Source organism: Giraffa tippelskirchi, chromosome 13 (assembly GCF_054371585.1).
Source record: "Giraffa tippelskirchi isolate mGirTip1 chromosome 13, T2T-mGirTip1v1.2.pri, whole genome shotgun sequence".
Taxonomy (NCBI): Eukaryota; Metazoa; Chordata; class Mammalia; order Artiodactyla; family Giraffidae; genus Giraffa; species Giraffa tippelskirchi.
The window spans coordinates 29,853,235-29,875,154 of record NC_137287.1 but is presented as its reverse complement, the minus strand read 5'-3'; the positions used below and the strand labels follow the sequence as shown (position 1 = coordinate 29,875,154).

General features: G+C 42.1%; 1 long non-coding RNA gene and 1 other non-coding gene across 2 annotated transcripts in view; one reads left to right on the top strand and one right to left on the bottom strand.

Moving 5' to 3' along the window:
* Positions 1–8,494: 8,494 nt before the first annotated feature.
* LOC145533282 (uncharacterized) overlaps positions 8,495–21,920 on the bottom strand; it is a 62,402-nt gene continuing 48,976 nt past the window's right edge. Inside the window, exons 3-5 of the long non-coding RNA XR_014073974.1 lie at positions 11,401–11,534; positions 9,369–9,578; positions 8,495–9,124 (exon numbers count right to left, since the gene is read on the bottom strand). This is a non-coding gene — a long non-coding RNA (uncharacterized LOC145533282). The remainder of the gene's footprint in view (positions 9,125–9,368; positions 9,579–11,400; positions 11,535–21,920) is intronic.
* Positions 20,730–20,801, top strand: TRNAW-CCA (transfer RNA tryptophan (anticodon CCA)). The gene has a single exon. It is a non-coding gene; the product is annotated as a tRNA-Trp (tRNA).

The window sequence follows — 21,920 nt, the reverse complement described above, 5'->3', positions numbered from 1 at the left end:
GAGAGATTTCAGGCAATCTAGAGACATTGCAAAACCACTGCGATGGCTGACATATTGAGCATCTACATGTGTTCATGTTATCTTTATGGCAACTCTTTGAGGCAGGTATCATAATTTATCCTCATTCACAAAGGAAATAAGCTGAAAGTGTGAGTAGCCCAAAGTCATATACAATGAGGCGTTTCCCATCCGTTCTTGGAAATCTAGAACCAATGACTCATTTTTAGGCACACAGGGGGTGCCCCAAAGACAGAACAAAAACCATCAAGTATTAGTCACTCAGTCATGTCTGACTCTTTGCAATCCCAAGGACTGTAGTCCACCAGGCTCCTCGGTCCATGGAATTCTCCAGGCAAGAATACTGGAGTGGGTAGCCATTCCCTTCTCCAGGGGATCTTCCCAAGCCAGGGGTTGAACCTAGGTCTCTTGCATTCCAGGCAGATTCTTTACTGTCTGAGCCACCAGAGAAGCCCAAACCATCAAGGTTTGGTGGCAAATGAAAGTGGGGAAGTCATTGGTGCATGTTGTATGTGAAGGATAACAGAGCTGAAAAAGACAACCCAAGGTAACTTTTTAAAGTCATCAGTTATTGACCATACATTTGACTGTCTGACTGAACTTGTGGGCAATTTCTAAGGATGCCAGCTTTTTCTCTCCTTTTTGGTTGATAAATGGTGAGATCATCCCATCTCAGAAGATTTTTGTCATCTGAGTATTTACATGATTTTTCCCTGTGACATATCACCAGTCCTGTGTAAGTTCTGGCAGCTCTATGGTGGGGTTAATGGAGACCTCCTCCAACAGGGCTTACGCCATACCCAGGTCTGCTGCATCCAGAGCCCCTGTGCCTGCGGCAGGCCACTGCTGACCCATACCTTTGCAGGAGACGCTCAAACACGGTTCTGTCTCAGTCTCTGTGCGGTCTCTGGGTCCTGGTGCACACAAGGTTTGTTTGAGCCCTCTGGGAGTCTCTGACAAGTAAGGGATTTGATTCTAAATGTGATTTCGCCCCTCCTACTGTCCTGGTGGGGCTTCTCCTTGGCCCTTGGACGTGGGGTATCTTTTTTTTTTGGTGGGATCCAACATTCTCCAGTTGATGGTTGTTCAGAAGCAAGTGAATAACCATGAGGAAGCTTCCAAAGCCTCTTAGCCTTATCCATCAGAGGGCAGACAGAATGAAAACCACAATCACAGAAAACTAACCAAACTGATCACATGGACCACAGCCTTGTTTAACTTAATGAAACTATGAGCCATGCTGTGTAGGGCTACTCAAGATGGACAGGTCATGGTGGAGAGTTCTGACAAAATGTGGTCCACTGGAGAAGGGAATGGCAAACCACTTCAGTATTCTTGCCTCGAGAACCCCATAAACAGCTTGAAAAGGCAAAAAGATAGGACACTGAAAGATGAACTCCCCAGGTCGGTAGGTGCCCAATGTGCTACAGAGATCAGCGGAGAAATAACTCCAGAAAGAATGAAGAGACAGAGCCAAAGCAAAAACAACACCCAGTTGTGGATGTGACTGGTGATGCAAGTAAAGTCTGATGCTGTGAAGAGCAATATTACATAGGAACCTGGAATGTTAGGTCCATGAATCAAGGCAAATTGGAAGTAGTCACACAGGAGATGGCAAGAGTGAACCTCGACATTCTAGGAATCAGTGAACTAAAATGGACTGGAATGGGTGAATTTAACTCAGATGACCATTATATCTACTACTGTGGGCAAGAATGCCTTAGAAGAAATGAAGTAGCCATCATAGTAAACAAGAGTCTGAAATGTAGTACTTGTATGGGATCTCAAAAACAACAGAATGATCCCTGTTCATTTCCAAGGCAAACCATTTAATATCAGAGTAATCCAAGTCTATGCCCGGACCAGTAATGCTGAAGAAGATGAAGTTGAAAGGTTCTATGAAGACCTACAAGACCTTCTAGAACTAATACACAAAAAAGATGTCCTTTTCATTATAGGAGCCTGGAATGCAAAAGTAGGAAGTCAAGAGATACTTGGAGTAACAGGCAAATTTGGCCTTGGAATACAAAACGAAACAGGTCAAAGGCTAATAGAGTTTTGCCAAGAGAAAGCACTGGTCATAGCAAACACCCTCTTCCAACAACACAAGAGAAGACTCTACACATGGACATCACCAGATGGTCGGCACCGAAATGAGATTGATTATATTCTTTGCAGCCAAAGATGGAGAAGCTCTATACAGTCAGCAAAAACAAGACCGAGAGCTGACTGTGTCTCCAATCATGAACTCCTTATTGCCAAATTCAGACTTATATTGAAGAAAGTGGGGAAAACCACTAGAACATTCAGGTATGACCTAAATCAAATCCCTTATGATTATACAGTGGAAGTGACAAATAGATTCAAGGGATTAGGTCTGATAGAATGTCTGATGAACTATGGATGGAGGTTTGTGACATTGTACAGTAGGCAGGGATCAAGATCATCCCCAAGAAAAAGAAATGCAAAAAGGCAAAACGGTTGTCTGAGGAGGTCTTACAAATAGCTGTGAAACGAAAAGAAGCAAAAGACAAAGGAGAAAAAGAAAGATACACCTATGTGAATGCAGAGTTCCACAGAATAGCAAGGAGAGAGATAAGAAAGCCCTCCTCAGTGATCAATGCAAAGAAATAGAGGGAAATAATAGAATGGGAAAGACTAGAGATCTCTTCAAGAAAATTAGAGATACCAAGGGAACATTTCATGCAAAGATGGGCACAATAAAGGACAGAAATGATATGAACCTAACAGAAGCAGAAGATATTAAGACGAGGTGGCAAGAATACACAGAAGAATTATACAAAAAAAGATCTTAATGACCCAGATAACTACCATGGTGTGATCACTCACCTAGAACCAGACATCCTGGAATGCAAAGTCAACTGGGCCTTAGGAAGCATCACTATGAACAAAGCTAGTGGAGGTGATGGAATTCCAGTTGAGCTATTTCAAATCCTAAAAGATGATGCTGTGAAAGTGTTGCAAATATGCCAGCAAATTTGGAAAACTCAGCAGTGGCCACAGGACTGAAAATGTCAGTTTTCATTACAATCCCAAAGAAAGGCAATGCCAAAGAACGTTCAAACTACCGCATAATTGCACTCAGCTCACAAACTAGCAAAGTAATGCTCAAAATTCTCCAAGCCAGGCTTCAACAGTACATGAACCGTGAACTTCCAGATGTTCAAGCTGGATTTAGAAAGGGCAGAGGAACCAGAGGTCAAATTGCCAACATCTGTTGTATCACTGAAAAAGCAAGAGAGTTCCAGAAAAGCATCTACTTCTGCTTTATTGACTATGCCAAAGCCTTTGACTGTGTGGATCACAACAAACTGGAAAACTCTTCAAGAGATGGGAATGCCAGACCACCTAACCTGCCTCCTGAGAAATCTGTATGCAGGTCAAGAAGCAACAGTTAGAACTGTAAATGGAACAACAGACTGGTTCCAAATCGGGAAAGGAGTACTTCAAGGCTGTACATCGTCACCCCGCTTATTTAACTTATATGCAGAGTACATCAAGTGAAATGCGGGCTGGATGAAGCACAATATTGAATCAAGGTGCCAGGAGAAATATCAATAACCTCAGATATTCAGATGACACCACCGTTATGGCAGAAAGTGAAGAAGAACTAAAGAGCCACTTGATGAAAGTGAAAGAGGAGAGTAAAAGAGTTGGCTTAAAACTCAACATTAAAAAAACTAAGATCATGGCATCCAGTCCCATCACTTCATGGCAAATAGATGGGGAAACAATGGAAACAGTGACAGACTTTATTTTGGTGGGCTCCAAAATCACTGCAGATGGTGACTGCAGCCATGAAATTAAAAGAGGCTTGCTCCTTGGAAGAAAGTCTATGACCTACCTAGACAGCATATTGGGAAGAAGAGAGATTACTTTGCCAGCAAAGGTCTGTCTAGTCAAAGTTATGGTTTTTCCAGTAGTCATGTATGGATGTGAGAGTTGGACTATATAGAAAGCTGAGTGCTGAAGAGTTGATGCTTTTGAACTGTGGTGTTGGAGAAGACTCTTGAGAGTCCCTTGGCTAACAAGAGATCAAACCAGTCAATCCTAAAGGAAATCAGTCCTGAATATTCACTGGAAGGACTGATGCTGAAGCTGAAACTCCAATCCTTTGGCCACCTGATGCAAAGAACTGACTTATTGAAAAAGATCCTGATGCTGGGAAAGATTGAAGGTGGGAGGAGAAGGGGACAAAAGAGGATGAGATGGTTGGATGGCATCTGACTGACTCGATGGACATGAGTTTGAGCAAGCTCCGGGAGTTGGTAATGGACAGGGAAGCCTGGCGTGCTTCAGTCCATGGGGTCAGAAAGAGTCAGACACAACAGAGCGATTGAACTGAACTGAACTGAACTGAATGTATCACCACAGCCTTAGCAGCTTAGAACAACAAATATTTATTGTTTTCCAGGACTCTGGTCATAGCTTATCTAGAAGCTCTGCTCATGGACTTCACAGGCTAAAATCAAGGGGTCACTCAGGCTTGAGGCCTCATCTGAAGATTTGATTGGGGAAGAGTTGGCTGCCAAGCTGACTTACATGGTTGGCTGTTGGCAATAATCAGCTCCTCAATGGTGGTTGGTCTGAGGGACTGTTACCTGATGGCTGTTAGCTGGAGACTGCCCTCAATTCCTTAGCACATGCCCTTTCCAATGTGGCAGCTCAGAACATGGGTGCTTGCACCATCAATGTCAGTAAGAAAGAGAATCTTCTAACAAGATAGAGCTTGCTTATTATGTGGCCTCTTCCTATCACTTCTGTCATGTTCTCTCGGTTAGAAGCAAGTCCCCAGGCCAGCCCACACCCAAAGGGAGAGCATTACACAAGGGCACAGGTACCAGCAAGTGAGAATCCTTGGAGAACTTTACAGAATCTTCCTGCCATAACAGGTAAATAGCAGAACCAGGATTTGAAGCCAGTCATTTCAAACTCTGAGCTCCCCACAGTAAACGTCTATGCTCTGTCATCTTCCCAGGCAAATTACCCTGATCACATCTTAGAAAGATTAATCTGGTTATTCTAATATGGACTCTAGTATTTTTCCAAGTGGATTATCGTTTCACATTTAATCTCCAAAGTGGGAAGCTGAAAGATCAATCCAGAGTGGGTGTATTAACTAGTTCCATGGGTTTTATTTCGGAGTAACTCTAGAAAGTAAAACTAATGACCATATGACTTCCAATGCTAAATCCTGCCCCCTGGATATTAGACTTGGCCTTTGCATATGAATGTTTAGTATATCTGACCAATTTGCATAAGGATAAATACAAATTGGAGAGATGATTAGATTCAAACAGATAAAGCAAATTTTCCCTGGGAGAAAGAATTTATATTACTTTTTTTCCCTCCCATTTGGTGCCTTAAATCTGTACCTAAGTTCAGAATTGAAATGACCAGCCTGAATAAACATCTTCAGACTTAGCCATACATCTGTGTGTAATTTAGTTTGGGGGAGAACAGGAGAACTGGTTCACAGGGGCATCTTTGTGGGCAGAGAAATATCTTCATTTATTGGAATGTTCCTAGTGACAGAAGTTGTTTTCTTTTCGCCCCCAAATCCTCAAAGTAGAAACAGGCAAAATGATGATAAGAAATCTAGAAAATTGTAGATATATTTTGGTTTCTTTAGAGTGCAGTTGTGTGTAAGGCTATTTCATCGCATTTGCTAAAATAAAGTCAAAGTCTCCTTTTAAAAAAATTGTAATGATAAATGTGGAAAATGCAGATCTTCCCCCCCAAACTAACATATAGGATAGTAGGTAAATGCTATCATATGAAACTGCTTCAGGACTGTTTTGGCATTGCAAATGCATTTCCCTTGCATAATGATTTTTCTTTGGCTGTTTTCATATTATTCAACTCTGCAGGCATTCAGAACTTTGCCAGCTCAATGCCTTCTGGGAAGTAACAACAACCATAATAACATTTATTTAAAAGTTTTATCGATCACTTAGAGTGTTTCATACTATGTTCCTCAGTTCCCAGGCATCACTTCATTGTCTCTTCATAATAATCCTAAAAAGTGGGCATTGACCCCAATTTGACAGATGAAGAAAATGAGGTTTCAGGTTCAGAGAACTGAACAATGTGATCAAGCTCACACAGCTAGTACTTGGTGGAGTGGGATCTGAGACCATGCTCTTTGTTGATTTTTAAATTTGTACTTAATCTTTATTTTTTTAATGGAAGTATAGCTGATTTACAATACTATATTGGGTTCAGAGATCATGCTTTTCAGTATTTGGGCGAGTGCAATGAATGAATGAGTAAATGAATGACAAATGAGCTTAATCACAGCAGACCTTACTTCTTCCTTAGTGGCTGAGAAGGTAAAGAATCTGCCTGCAATGCAGGAGACCAGGTCTGATCCCTGGGTCAGGAAGATCTCTTGAAGAAGGTAATGGCTACCCATTCTAGTATTCTTGCCTGGAGAATTCAATGGACAGAGGAGCCTGGTGGGCTACAGTCCATGGGGTTGCAAAGAGTCAGACACAACTGAGCAACTAACACTGTCACTTCTGTTATATACTAGTTCTGTGACTGCAAGCAAGGTACTTACCTATCTATGAAATGGGCATCCTAACATCTCGCTTGTTAGAGAGAGATTTTTTTAAAGGGTTGTAAGGCAGTTGTCCTCAAGCAAGACATTTGGCATTGTCTGGAGACATTTTGGTTGTCACAACTGAGGGATGAGTAGGGACCAGTGTTGCTATGAAATATCCTATAATGCAGAGGACAGCCCCCCACAGTAAAGAATTACATGGCTTCAAATATCAATAGTTCTGGGACTTCCTTGGTGGTTCAGTGGATAAGACTCCAGGCTCCCAGTGCTGTGGGCCTGGGTTTGATTCCTGTTTGGGGAACTAGATCCTGCATACATGCTGCAACTGAGTGTGAGCCACAGCAAAGACGCCTGCGTGCCGCCAGGGAGATCCCACAAGCAACAATTAAGACCCAAACAAACATATGAATAAATAAATATTTTAAAAATCAATAGCTTAAAGGGTGATAAATCCTGTTGTATGGGCCCTTCAGAAAGAGCCAGGGCCCAGTAAATGCTGGATATTATTATTAATATTTCTTGCCTCTTAGAGATTCCATTTCAATCAAAGTGTTATTTCTGAGACCCTTTTTCAGTGTTAAAATTCTCTGATTCAACACAACATAAAATTTATCTACAACTACATATGAGAGACAAATAGGATCTGAACATTGTTTCTGAGTGTTCTCATCAAGACCAGTTGAAAACTATGATCTATTTTGGCAAAATGGAAGATTTACTTTTTGTTGTTATTTGACGTTTGATAGAAACTTTAGAATAACAGTTGAGTATAAAAGCTTATAAAAGCTAGCTTTTTCCCCATTGTATATTAAAAGAACAACTCTAGAGAGGGACTATCTGTGCTATAATCCCATCCCTATTTCCAAGGGTTTCATAAAACTCAAGGTTTTTTGAGACAAGAAATGTCTGCTTATTACTGATTGTTTTCTCTGAAAAGTTAGTTATGCTTATGGACATATTTGTCCACTTGTGTTTTACGAGTTAAAGTTTACATACCAGGTCATCTTCTCCCTGGAGATGAGCCTTTTTTAAAATTTTTTTTCTTTTTATAATAGCAACTTAAGCAGTGTGGAAAATACCCACTGTCTAAAGAAATATTAAGGAGAAGGAGGAGGAGAAGAAGAAAACCAACATAATCTTATCACCCAAATATACCCAAATAAAGTACTTTAATATCTTGGCATATTTCTTCCTAGTGTTCTTTTTCTAAGCATTTCTTTAGACAATCAAGATGCTACTATATAAAGATATTTTATCTTGCCTGTCTCACTTAAGATCACAGCGTAAAAATTTCTCTATTATAAAAATACTTCCTAAACATTTCTAGGGCTGGAGAATACGTCATTATATTAATGGATACTTTAAAAATATATGGGCTTCCCTGGTGGCTCAGACAGTAAAGAATCCACGTGCAATGCAGGAGACCTGGGTTGGGAAGATCCCCTGGAGAAGGGAATCGCTACCAACTCCAGTATTCGTTCCTGGAGAATCCCACGAACAGAGGAGCTTGGCGGACTACAGTCCGTGGTGCAGCAAAGAGTTAGACATGACTGATCAACCAAGTGCACGCACACACACACACACAAATGTATACACAGTTCTAAAAATATCTCATTACAGGATAAATTGGAAAAGACCCTGATGCTGGGAAAGATTGAGGGCAGGAGAAGAAGGGGACGACAGAGGATGAGATGGTTGGATGACATCACCGACTCGATGGACATGAATTTGAGCAAACTCCGGGAGTTGGTGATGGACAGGGAAGCCTGGTGTGCTGCAGTCCATGGGGTCACAGTAGGACATGACTGAGTGACTGAACTGATCTGACTGATGGGCTAAGCACACACACACACACACACACACACACACACACACACACACAAATGTATACATGGTTCTAAAAATATTTTATTACAGGACAAATTAGTTCCAAAATATCAAAAAAGAAGTATACCAAATTAAAAAAAAAATTAACCCCTCACTTCTCAAAAATCTCTTTCTTTAGTTGTAACTGTTTTGAACAGTTACATACTTTCACTATGGTGTTTGTGGCAGCCAATAGTGTTGTTTGTCAAAATATTTTTAGTTCCAGGCACATAGCATGATTGTATTTGTTGGCTAATTTATGTTTTGGTTAGACCATGTGAATAGTTCTGGCCAATGAATTGTGCGTACTTAACTACTGTTGTAAGGCCCCTCAGGACTTTTGTTCCCTTGGCCGTGATAACTGGCAGTGTTCCAGTGAGTAGCTGCTTCATCAGCCAAGATCCAGAGAGAAGGTGACACAGGGCAGAGACCCCGGACAACTTAGGATGAACACACAGAGTGGGAAATAACACAAATTGTCTCATTTAAGAGTTGTGCGTTTTACACAACTTCCCTGGTGGTCCAGTGGTTAAGAATCTACCTGTCAATGCAGGGGACACGGATTCCATCCCTGGTCCAGGAAGATCCCACATTCCATGGGGCAATTAAGACTGTACACCACAACTACTGAACTTGCACTCCAGATTCCATGCTCTGCAACGAGAGAAGCCACTGCAATGAGAAGCCCAAGCACCACAACTAGAGAGAGCCCACACACAACAGTGAAGACCCAGTTCAGTTCAGTTCAGTCATGTCCGACTCTTTGCAACCCCATGGACTGCAGCATGCCAGGTTTCCCTGTCCATTACCAACTCCTGGAGCTTGCTCAAACTCATGCCCATCAAGTCGGTGACGCCATCCAACCACCTCATCCTCTGTCGTCCCCTTCTCCTCTTGCCTTCAATCTTTCCCAGCATCAGGGTGTTTTCCAGTGAGTCAGTTCTTCGTATCAGTTGGCCAAAGTATTGGAGTTTCAGCTTCAGCATCAGTCCTTCCAATGAATATTCAGGACTGATTTCCTTTAGGTTTGAGTGGTTTGATCTCCTTGCAGTCCAAGTGCCTCTCAAGAGTCTTCTCCAGCACCACGGTTCAAAAGCATCAATCCCAGCTCGACCAAAATGAAAACAAATTAATTAATTAAAAAAGGGTTTGTTATAGCAGCATATCCTTACTAATAGAGTAGTGTATGTAATGTACAGTCAATATGTTTATTTGTGTATTTATACATGCACACACTTTGAAGGAGGGAGGAGAAGGGGATGACAGAGGATGAGATGGCTGGATGTCATCACTGACTCAATGGACATGATTTTGAGTAAACTCTGGAAGTTGGTGATGGACAGGGAGGCCTGGTGTGCTGCAGTCCGTGGGGTCACAAAGAGTCGGGCACAATTGAGTGACTGAACGGAATTGAACATGCACACATATACAAATTGACTGTAGCATACATTCTTTTGTAGCTTGCTTTTTCCTTTTTGCTAAGAAATATATTATTCAAAAGTCATTTATTGTTCACTACATCTTGGTGCTTTTCTAGATATTAATGCCATATCAGTGAAATAAACAGGAAAAAAAGCCTACCTTCAATGAAATTTATTTACATGAGTATCTTTTATGTTTACACATGTATATTGACCTTATTATTCTTAACAGTTGCCTATTATTCTATTGTATGGATGGACCACACTTTATTTAACCATACTTGTGTATATGAATGTTTATTTGTCTCTTGAGAAATGAAGCTGGAGTGCGTATGGACATACACATATTTTGAGTCCTGAGTATCGCAGGTGCACATGTGGATACAGCCTAGTTGACTTAATTGGACACATGAGCTAATATGTGTCCTACATTTGGACACATTTCCCTTCAATTGGACATATGAACCATTCCATTTTTTTTTGCTATTACCCATGCACTGTTTTTATTTATTTGGTTGTACTGGGTCTTCATTGTAGCATGCGAGATCTTTTTCTAGTTGCAGTATATGGAGCCTTGTTTCCTGACGAGGGATCAAATCTGGGCACCCTGCACTGGTAGACTGGAGTCTCAGCCACTAGACCATGGGGGATGTTCCCATGCAGTGGTTTTATAGTTACAATCTATTGGTTCAAAACGTTTGGGCCAGGTGGGGATTGTTTCTTTAAGATAGAGGCTCTGAGGTGATATTACCAGATCAAAGGGTTGGGGCATTTTCAAGGGTTGATACATGTTGGCATGATTCTCTTTCACAGACTCCTATTTTAGCTGGAATTGTCCTGGTGTCTGTGGTTTTACACACAGACAGTGAGGGGACCTGAATTGCCCATTGTCAACTATTCCTCCTCAGGGCTATCTAAGGAGCTCATTAATACAGGCATGAAAAAGTTCAGTTAATACGGTTAGGCTAGTTTTGTTTTTTTTTTAAGTAATTAGCATTTTGCTTTATCTTCTTGGGTTTTATTTTCTAAGCATCGGTGTTTTTTTTTTTTTTTTTTTAATATTTATGTGTTTATTTGGTTGTGCCAGGTCTTAGTCGTGGCTCACGGGATCTTCGTTCTTCATTGCAGCATGTGGGGTCTTTAGTTGTGGTGTGTGAGGTCTAGTTTTCCCTGACCAGGGATCAAACTCTGGCCCCTTGCATTGGGAACATGGAATCTTAGCCACTGGACCACCAAGGAAGTCCCTGTATTGATGTAGTTCCTTATTTTAAAACAAAGCTGTTACAATGGTCACTTTAAACATAAGACTTCACATCAGAATTGGCCTCAAGCCCAGCAGGGCACACCTGCTGGGTTTCCCTACTGAGTTCTCTTTCTTACTAAGACGATGGTCCATGTCTTCTCCCCTCATCTTTCCACTACCATATCTGCATCTACCCCTTTCCTCTTTCCCTCCCTCCAGTGATAATGATGGCACACACTGTGATACCCACAAAAGAGACCCTTTACCTTGTGCCTTGCATCCTCTTCCCTCTTAACCTGCTCAGTGCACCTTGCTGCCCAGTCTTTCACTTTAGGACACAATGTTGGAGGGATTTTTGTTGTAGCAGAGATTAAGCCACAAAAGTGCTTGGTTCTCCTCTCTGGAAAGAGAATAATAAAAATTAAAAAAAAAAAAAGATGCAAAGGGGCACATCTTGCCAGTTTTTCTAACAGAATCCGAACTCTTCTGAAATGACATGGACTGCAGCTGCCTTCTCCTGGAGGGTTTGCATGTGGGGCAAACCAGCTGCTGCTTGCATTGCTGGATGCCCGACACAAGCTGTGAATTTCTAACTGCCCGTGGTTACTCTGTTTCCAGCCCCCAGAGTTGTTGGTATGACATTTATCCCCAGCTTGTGTGCGATCCTCAGAGGAGATGAACTAGAAAAATGAAATCCTGGTGTCTCATTCTTCATACAGTACTGTTCTAGGCTTTCTCAGTTAAACAAAAACATGCAGAACTCCAAGTTAGGCTGATGGGAATTGGGAGCGTATCTTCTTAGGGAAATTCTTTTATTTGTTCTGCAAATATCTATTGCCTGTCTACTCAGTTTCAGGCATTGCTTTGGGGGCTTGGGATACAGGAGCGAATAAAACAAAGACATTTGTCTCTGTGGAGCTTACATTTTGTCAGGGGAATTCACATAATACATATACTAGATAGATGACTTCCTTGGTGGCTCAGATGGTAAAGTGTCTGCCTACAATGCGGGAGACTCGGGTTCAATCCCTGGGTCAGAAGATTTCCTGGAGAAGGAAATGGCAACCCACTCCAGTGTTCTTACCTGAAAAATCCTATGGACAGAGAAGCCTGGTAGGCTACAGCCCATGGGGTCGCAAAGAGTCGACTGAGCGACTTTACTTTCACTTTTCAGATAGATGATGTAATGTGATAGGGCCTCCCCTGTGGCTCAGAGGTAAAGAATTCACCTATAATGCAGGAGATGCTGGAGATTCAGGAGACTCAAGTTTGATTCCTGAATTGGGAAGATCCCCTGGAGGGTAGGAGGAAATGTCTACCCACTCCAGTATTCTTGTCTGGATAATCCCATGGACAGAGGAGCCTGGCAGGCTACAGTCCATAGGATCGCAAAGAGCTGGACATGACTGAAGCAACTTAGCATCCACGCATGTAATGTGATAGAAGATGATGTTGATAGTATGTGGAAAAAAGAGGTAGAGCAAGATGAAGAGGACTGAGCAAGCTACAGCAGGGGAGCACATGGGTTATATTATTTAAAAGGGTGGTCAGGGTCACCTTCATTGAGAAGATAACATTTCAGCAAAGATCTGGAGGATGAGAGAGTTAGCCAAGTAGATTTCTGTGGGGAAGAGTGTCTTGATAGAGAGAAAAGCTAGAGCAAAGGCTCCAAGGAGGTGGAAGAGAATGCCTGGAACTTGCAGGAGCAGTAAGGAGACCTGTGATCTAGGAGCAGATGAACAACTGGAGTGGAGTAACAGAAGCAGTCATGGAGTTGATGGGAGTTTATCACATAAAGTCCTTTTATGCCATCATAAGAGGTTTGGTTTTTTAGTAAAACCATTTTGAGTAAAATGGGGTGCCACTGCAAAATTCGGAGCAGAGGCATGACATAATACAACTTACTTTTTTCTGGAGCAACTGGAACACTTTTTTTTTTTTTTAATTGGAGCACAGTTGCTTTACAGTGTTGTACAACAAAGTGAATCAGGTATCAATTCAGTTCAGTTCAGTTCAGTCGCTCAGTTGTGTCCAACTCTTTGTGACACCATGGACTGCAGCACGCCAGGCTTCTCTGTCCACCACCAACTCCCAGAGCTTGCTCAAATTCATGTCCATCGAGTTGGTGATGCCATCTAACCATCTCATCCTCTGTCTTTCCCTTCTCCTCCTGCCCTCAATCTTTCCCAGCATCAGGGTCTTTTCAAATGAGTCAGTTCTTTGCATCAGGTGGCCAAAGTATTGGAGTTTTAGCTTCAGCATCAGTCCTTCCAATGAATATTCAGGACTGATTTCCTTTAGGTTTGACTTGTTGTATCTCCTTGCAGTCCAAGGGACTCTTAAGAGTCCTTTCCAACACCACAGTTCAAAATCATCAATTCTTCAGTGTTCAGCCTTCTTTATAGTCCAACTCCCACATCCATACATGACTACTGGAAAAACCATAGCTTTGACTATATGGACCTTTGTCAGCAAAGTAATGCCTCTGCTTTTTAATATGTGGTCTAGGTTGGCCATAGATTTTCTTCCAAGGAACAAGTGTCTTTTAATTTCATTGCTGTAGTCACCATCTGCGGTGATTTTGGAGCCCCCCAAAATAAATCCTCTCACTGTTTCCATTGTTTCCCCATCTATTTGCCATGAAGTGATGGGACTGGATGCCATGATTTTAGCTTTCTGAATGTTGAGTTTTAAGCCAACTTTTTCCACTCTCCTCTTTCACTTTCATCAAGAGGCTCTTTAGGTCTTCTTCGCTTTCTGCCATAAGGGTGGTGTTGTATGGGTATCTGATGTTTGATGTTTCTCCTGGAAATCTTGATTCCAGCTTGTGCTTCATCCAGCCTGGCATTTTGCATGATGTACTCTGCATATAAGTTAAATAATCAGGGTGACAATGTACAGTCTTGACGCACTCCTTTCCCGATTTGGAACCAGTCTGTTGTTCCATGTCTGGTTGTAACTGTTGCTTCTTGACCTGCACACAGATTTCTCAGGAGGCAGGTCAGGTGGTTTGGCATTCCCATCTCTTGAAGAATTTTCCACGATTTGTTGTGATCCACACAGTCAAAGGCTTTGGCATATCAATAAAGCAGAAGTAGATGTTTTTCTGGAACTCTCTTGCTTTCTCAATGATCCAAGGGATGTTGGTAATTTAATCTCTGGTTCTTCTGCCTTTTCTAAATCCAGCTTAAACATCTGGAAGTTCACGGTTCATGTACTGTTAAAGCCTGGCTTGGAGAATTTTGAGCATTACTTTGCTAGCATGTGAGATGAGTACAATTGTGCAGTAGTTTGAACATTCTTTGCCATTGCCTTTCTTTGGAAGCAGAATGAAAACTGACATTTTCCAGTCCTGTGGCCACTGCTGAGTTTTCCAAATTTGCTGGCATATTGCGTGCAGCACTTTCACAGCATCATCTTTTAGGATTTGAAAGAGCTCAACTGGAATTCCATCACCTCCACTAGCTTTGTTTGTTGTGATGCTTCCTAAGGCCCACTTGACTTTGCATTCCAGGATGTCTGGTTCTAGGTGAATGATCACACCATCATGGTTATCTAGGTCATGAAGATCTTTTTTGTATAGTTCTTCTGTGTATTCTTGCCACCTCTTCTTAATATCTTCTGCTTCTGTTAGGTCCATACCATTTCTGTCCTTTACTGTGCCCATCTTTACATGAAATGTTCCCTTGGTGTCAGGTATATGCATATATATATATATCCCCTCCCTCTTGGCCCCTCTTCCCACCTCCATCCCCCATCCCACCCTTCTAGGTCATCATGGAGCATCAAGCTGAGCCTCCCGACTATACTATACAGCATCTTCCATCTAGCTATCTGTTGCACATACAGCAATGCACATTTGTCAATCCCAATCTCCAATTTACCCCTGCCCCCGCATGCTCACATGTCTGTTTTCTATATCTGCATCTCTATTCCTTCCCTGCAAGTAGGTTCATCTGTACCATTTTTCTAGACTCCTACTATATGACCCAGCAATCTACTACAGGGTATATATCTTGAGAAAAGCATAATTCAAAAAGATACATGCACCCTGAAGTTCATTGCAGCACTATTTACAACAGCCAGGACATGGAAGCAACATAAATGTCCATGGACAGATGAATGGATAAAGGAGATGTGGTACATGTATACAATGGAATATTACTCAGCTATAAAAAGGAGTGAAACTGGGTCATTCAAAGAGACCTAGGTCAACCTAGAATCTGTTGCACAGAGTGAAGTAAGTCAGAATGAGAAAAACAAATATCGTATATTTATGACTTATGTTTTTAAAGGGCTCACTCTGTCAGCTGCATTGAGAATTGAATGGAGGGAAGGAGAGAAGCTGGGAAGCCTGTTAAGAGGATGTTGCTGGGATCCAGGCAAAAGTCAATGATGTCTCAGAACAGGATGCTAAAGGTGGAGACAGAGACTTGTGGTTGGACTCTGAATGTATTTTGAGGATACAGTTGGCACGATTTCATGAGAGCTTGGATGTCAAAAGAAGACAAGGATATTTCTAAGATATTGTCCCAAGCCACTGGAAGGATGGAGTTGTCAGGACATGAGATGGAAACAATGGTGCAGCTTTGGGGAGTTTAATTTGGGGGCATGCTGAGTTTGAGATGCCTGATAGATAACCAAGTAGAGATGCTCATAGACAGTTGGATAGATGCATCTAGAATAGGGCAGAAAGGCCTGGGTTGATATCTGCAAAATGCTCAATTTTTTTTCTATTTCTATGAGTCAAAATTTTTGTAATTCAAAAGCATGTTAACCACGTTTTTTGGTTTGCCAGTACTTTCACTTTTTTTTTTTTGGCTGCATTGGGTCTTTGCCGCTGTGCGTGGGCTTTTCCCTAGTTGTAGTAGGCAGGGGCTACTCTTCCTTGCAGTGCACAGGCTTCTCATTGCAGTGCTTCTCTTGTGGCGCACAGTCTATAGGGAGTGAGGCTTCAGTAGTTGTGGCAAATGGGCTTAATTGCCCCACAGCGTGTGGATTCTTCCTTGACCAGGGATCAAACCTGTGTCTCCTGCATTGGAAGGTGGATTCTTAACCACTGGACCACCAGGGAAGTCCCCACTTTCACATATTTCTCATCAGTAATAATGTTCAGAACTCTGAACACAAGACCTATAAGACCCTCAAATCCCTTTGGATTCATTGTTGAGATAAAATCAAATTAGGAGGACCTTGTGGTTTAGTTTGTATTTGACAGTTCAAGATCTTTTCATGGCATGTTTGGTGACACCAAAGGTGTTTTACTCACTGATCCCTTCTCCAATTCTGTCTGTACAGTGGTATGAGTGAAACAGCTTTAAAAGCAAACAGACCTGTGGTAGAGTCTTAGTGCTGGAACTTTTCTTCTGTGAAGAGTAATTAAACATTTCTGAATGTCCAAATCTTCACTGTAAAATGGGAAAAAACACCCATCTTGGAGGGATATCAAGGGATAACTTATAATCATTGTTATTGTGATTTACACCTTGCCCACGAGGTGGGTAACCAGTAAACCATGTTATTCCCTCTAGTCATCTTTCCACCACCCACAGAATATCTAGCATGTAGTAAGTGTTCAGTAAATGCTATGATTCATGACTCAGACGACCCTCCCCTCAGAGGGATCTTCATTTCTCTCTCCATTCTTCTGCAGTATGTTTGTTTCCTTGCCACTGTGTGGCCTGACATGACACATTTACCTGTTTACCCTCTGCCTCACTCATGAAACGTAAGCTCCAAGAAGGTAAGAAATTTCATGTATTCAATCCCTATATCTCTAGCTCCTAGGACTGTGTCTAGTACATTGCTGGGGTTTGGGGTTCAACAAAATTTATGGAATAAATTAGGAGATGAGGGGATGTCTCTGATGGTCCAATGGTTAAGAATCCATCTTGCAATGTAGGGGCCATGGGTTTGATCCCTGGTCAGAGAACTAAGATCCCACATGCAGAGCAACCAAGCCCATGTGCCACAACTATTGAGCCTGTATACTCGGGAGCCCGAGAGACACAGCCAGAAAGTGTGTGCATCACAAGGAAAGACCCTGCATGATGCAACGAAGATCCTGCCTGCTGCAGCTAAGACCTAATGCAGCCAAATTACTTAATAAAAACATGAAGAGATGAATGAATGATTTCAGCCAACAAGCCAACTCTACCATCTCCTAGACAAAGTGAAACTTCAAGGACCATCAACCAAATCACCCTAAAAATTCCTCAGCCCAGAAAAGGAACAAACCGGACATTATTATTTCTAGCAGTAAGGGTATACAAATTAATTGATTTTTCTGGCTCACTTAGCATGGGTTTCAACCATTTATCTGACAGTGCCGTAATATAGTCTTTGAATTACTCTCATAAGAAGAGACACAGAAGCTGAAATAATGAGTTAAACACTTAGTGGAGCCATCTTCACTAGATGCTCGTGTTTATTGCCTGTCGTATGAGCTCTGCAGCGCCAGCGTCCATGCACATTTGGTTCTTCTGGACAGACAGCAATGAGTTTTCTCCCCATTTCCCTCCTGGCTCGTTCGAGAAAACTGCAGACCTGTCCTTTGGTGACATCACCTGCTCTCAGCTCAGGAGACTTTGGCGGAGGCTGGTCAGACCTTCCGAAGAAGACTACTGCTTGTTCTGGCCCTGGGGTGCCACCCACCCCTGCAGCAGCAAAGACCCAGAACAGCCAAAAGAAAAAAACAGAGTGGAAAGGGTCACATGCTAAGGATAAGTGAATTGAAGAGGGAATACAGACGATAGAGTTCCCTTGTGGTAATCTGTTCTGAAACAAGACTGTAGTGGTGGTTACACAAAGCTATGCATGGGATAGAATTGCACAGAGCTATGCACGCACACACATATATAGGTGTCAAAAAACTGATGACGTCTGAATAAGGTCTGTTATCTGATAAACTATACTGCACCAGCGTCAAATTCCTGGGTTTGATATGGCACTTCAGGACACAAGGTGCCACCAATGGAGGCAGCCAGGTGAAGAGTTCATGGCATTCTACATAACTGCTCTTAACAGCAACTTCCTGTGAGCCTACAATTGTTTTTAAGTTGTGCATTTTTATTGTTTTAATTTTTTATTTTGTTTTTACATTCAAGTAGGATGGTGATTGCAGTCATGAAATTAAAAGACCCTTACTCCTTGGAAGGAAGGTTATGACCAACCTAGATAGCATATTTAAAAGCAGAGACATTATTTTGCCAACAAAGGTCCGTCTAGTCAAGGCTATGGTTTTTCCAGTGGTCATGTATGGATGTGAGAGTTGGACGGTGAAGAAAGCTGAGCGCCGAAGAATTGATGCTTTTGAACTGTGGTGTTGGAGAAGACTCTTGAGAGTCCCTTGGACTGCAAGGAGATCCAACCAGTCCATCCTAAAGGAGATCAGTCCTGGTTGTTCATTGGAAGGACTGATGTCGAAGCTGAAACTCCAATCCTCTGGCCACCTCATGCGAAGAGTTGATTCATTGGAAAAGACCCTGATGCTGGGAAGGATTGGGGGCAGGAGGAGAAGGGAATAACAGAGGATGAGATGGTTGGATGTCATCACCGACTCAATGGACATGGGTTTGGGTAAGCTCTGGGGGTTGGTGATGGACAGGGAGGCCTGGTGTGCTGCGATTCATGGGGTCTCAAAGAGTCGGACACGACAGAGCGACTGAACTGAACTGAACTGAACTGAGGGGTCATAATATTTATTTAATTTTTAATTTATTTTTTAATCAGAGAAAAATTGCATCATGTTTACTAGTTGCCTTTAAGTCCTTGTTAAGCTGACCAAATGCTGACTCTCCCTCAACTGCTACTAACTCCCTCTGCTGCTGCTGCTGCTGCTGCTAAGTCGCTTCAGTCGTGTCCAACTCTGTGCATCCCCATGGATGGCAGCCCACCAGGCTCCTCTGTCCACGGGATTCTCTAGGCAAGAATACTGGAGTGGGTTGCCATTTCCTTCTCCACCACAAGGTAATATTTCCTTATAAAACATGGTATGTTCAAGATTCCAGGAAAAAGAAGGGCTTGGGAAAACAATATTATAAGAAAAAGAAAGTGAATTTATTAGTTTATCAAGTTTTAGATGTGCAAAATTTACCACTATAGGGTTTGCTCTTGTTGACTATTAATACATTGAAAGGAATAATAAAACATTTCAAGACACTTGTTTCGTAGGCACTATCCCAAGTCCTTTACAAATATTACTTTATTTAACTATTCATGACAACACAAAGAGTTCAATTCAGTATTATTGCATCGCCAATGGACTAAGGATGAAACAGGCACAAGAGTAACTTCCTTACTTACAAATGGTGTTTGATCAGAGGCAGGCTAAAAACAGGGTTCACATTTTAAAAACTGTATATTTTTAAAGGAGGTACTGTCCCCCCTGTGGGGCCTGACTCTGTGCATCATCTAAAATCAACAAGTGTACTACCAGCAATATATAGCCCCCTTTGGGCAAAAATCGGTTCATCATTTTCTGGAGGTAGAAATCTAAGAAGAAGATGCATTTGTCAGGCTTTGAAATCCCCAAGTGATACTGTAAGAAGCAAGACAGGATTGTGGTTTAGAAGCTTAGGTTCAGGGTCTCATCAGAACTGAGGTGAGGGTGGGAGGAAGGCTCAAGAGGGAGGGGATAGATGTATACTTATAGCTGATTCACATGGTTGTATGGCAGAAACTAACACAACATTGTAAAGCAACTATCAAGACTTCAAGCCACACTCTCAGCCTCTCAGAACCTGTTTCTTTGGCTGAAAATGAGGATAAGTATATGGTACCTTTATCATAGAGTTTCAAAGGGTATTGTATGAAATTATTCAGATAAAGCTCTTAGGATTCGGCATGGCAATTAATAAGGGATCAGTAGTTATTTGTCTTGTGCTGTCTTCTTTCGGCTTCCCAGGTGGTATTAGTGGTAAAGAACCTGCCTGCCAATGCAAGAGACACAAGAGATGTGGGTTCGATCCCTGAGTTGGGAAGATCCCCTGGAGGAGGTCATGGCAACCCACTCCAATATTCAAATCCCATGGACAGAGGGGCCTGGCGGGCTACAGTCCCTAGGGTTGCAAAGAGTCGGACACGACTGAAGTGACTTAGCATGCACGCACTTGCCTTCTTTATCACCTTCATTCTCTTATTCTCCTTTTCCCCATCATCACCACCACTGCCACCACCACCATCATTATCATCGTCATCTTTGTAGTAAGAAGAACTGGCATTAGGAAAATCCTAACTTCATCTCATCTCACAATTAAGAAAACTAACAAACCAGGGACTTCCCTGGTGGTCCAGTGGTTAAGAATCCACCTCCCAGTGCAGGGGGCTCGGGTTTGATTCCTAGTTGGGTAAGATCTCACATGCCGTGGAGTAACTAAGCCTGTGTGCTGCAACTATCGAAGCCTGTGGGCTCTAGAGCCTGTGCTCCACAACAAGAAAGCTCAAGCGCTGCAGTTGAGACCCAGTGCAGCCAAATAAATAAATAAAATAAATATTAAGACTAAGAACTAGTGAGAGTAGTTGACTTGTCCTGAGTCATAGAGCAAAAGTAATGTCATACCTGGAATTAGAACTCAGTTCTCTTTGCTATATTCATTCCCTGGTGGCTCAGAGGTTAAAGTGTCTGCCTCCAATGCAGGAGACCCGGGTTCGATCCCTGGGTCGGGAAGATCCCCTGGAGAAGGAAATGGCAACCCACTCCAGTATTCTTGCCTGGAGAATCCCATGGACGGAGGAGCCTGGTAGGCTACAGTCCATGGGGTCGCAAAGAGTCGGACACGACTGAGCGACTTCACTTTCTTTCTTTCTTTCTCTTTGCTATTCTGTCTTAATAACAACAAAATAATGATCATTGAGTCATGGAATTTTAACTGTCAGGACCTCAGACCTCATGTAGTCCAAATCCTTCCTGGGGAAACTGAGGCCCAAAGAGACGTGATTTCCCAGTCAAAGAGTCAGCTACTGTGATTTTCCTACATACACAAAATAAGCACCCAAATTACCCAGCAATCAAAGAAAAGTCATAGCTGATGCTGCCCCTAGTGGCCAAGATCTGCAGTACAAACCACAGTGCAGATAAGATATTTTTAAACACAGATTTTTTTTTTTTTTAAAGAAAACAAACCACAGACCACACAGCCAGATCAGAGGGAAAGTAAGGTCAATTCCTCATATATTAGATTTAAATTTATGATTACTCTACCTTTGCTACAGAACATTAATCATCGGTGCCAAAATATTTCTTTTAGGTAATTTTATATCTTTTGTTTTTCCTGGGTGAGTACAATATTATTGCACATCCAGAGCTAATAATTTTCTATTAGATTTTAACATACAGTAAAATGTACTTAAGTCAGCCAAAACTAATATGTTATTCTCAACAAAACTACTTTAAAATCACTTTCAGTACATGTAATACATGTAGTGCAGAATTGGGATGTATTTTATATAGCTGCATGGCTTATGTACCAACAAAAATGGGAGTAATGGAAAAACTTTTTATTTCTTTGAGTGGGGTGGGTGTTTGTTGCTGTGTACCAGCTTTCTCTGGTTGTGATGCGCAGGGGCCGTTCTCTTGCTGTGGAGCGTGGGCACTACGTACACAGGATTCGGTAGTTACTGCTCTAGCGGCAGGCTCTAGACAGCGAACTTAGCAGTTGTGTCCATCCCACCCCCAGCCCCCCACCCCCTCCACCCCGCCCTCACTGATCACATGTCTCCTGCATTGGCAGGTGGATTCTTAACCACTGGACCACCAGGGAAGTCTTGTTTTTTTTTTTTTTTTTTT